This window comes from Propithecus coquereli, unplaced genomic scaffold (assembly GCF_000956105.1).
Source record: "Propithecus coquereli isolate 6110/MARCELLA unplaced genomic scaffold, Pcoq_1.0 Scaffold67, whole genome shotgun sequence".
Taxonomy (NCBI): Eukaryota; Metazoa; Chordata; class Mammalia; order Primates; family Indriidae; genus Propithecus; species Propithecus coquereli.
Window position 1 is genome coordinate 7,730,423 of NW_012152729.1, and position 944 is coordinate 7,731,366.

Genomic DNA, 944 nt, shown 5'->3' on the forward strand with positions numbered 1-944 from the left:
GAATGAAAGAATGGCCAGAGAAATGCTATGTTACTGACTTTGAAGATGGAGCAAGGGAGACAGAAACCAAGGAATTTGAGTTGCCTTTAGAAGATAGACTAGGCAAGGGAGCAAATTATCTCCCAGAGCCTCCAGAAAGAAATACAGTCCTGCTGACACTTTGATTTTAGCCCAGTGAAACCTGTATCTGACTTCCAACATAAAGAATTATAACATAGCAAATTTGTGATGTTTTAATCCACTTACTTTGTGGTAATTTGTTATAGCAGCAATAGAAAATTAATCTACTGAGAATGAGACAAAGGGTCAGAGAAGGACACACACATACATACACACATCCCAAACTTAGACTTATGAGAATATGACTCTAGGCCCCATAATCTCTCCATCACAACAACCTGTGCTAGAAGATTGTATTTTCTCTAGAAGCTTCCCTTTTGTGGATCAAGTACAGATTTTACAGCAGAAGAAGACATAATGCCTGGAGCTGACAGGAAAATACCTTCACAGAGTGAAGATATAATATTATGACATCAGATTTTATGGAAGGTAAGGATAAGAAACAACATTTTGAAGAGGATGTCTGTGTCTTCCCTAAACTTGCAGTAGAATCTATTGTTTATTATGCTTGACAATGCCAGTTACATTAGGACCTTGACTGATAAATACTGTCTTGCTATCCCCTTATAGGAGCTATTGTGCCAGTGGAATTAACTGTTAATATTATCACAAAAAAGCAACTTCATAATGCATTAGCCTTATTTCTCTGTCCAAAAAAGGAAGAACGACATTCACAATTTTTAAATATGAGAACCTGGTAACAAAGATTAATCTAAGTGAATTCTAATAATTAAATCTAATTTCATAGGCTTTGTCAAAAGTATATCACTGTTTTGCATTAGTATTTTTGTTCTATTTTAACTTTCTATGTTTTGTGATTGATG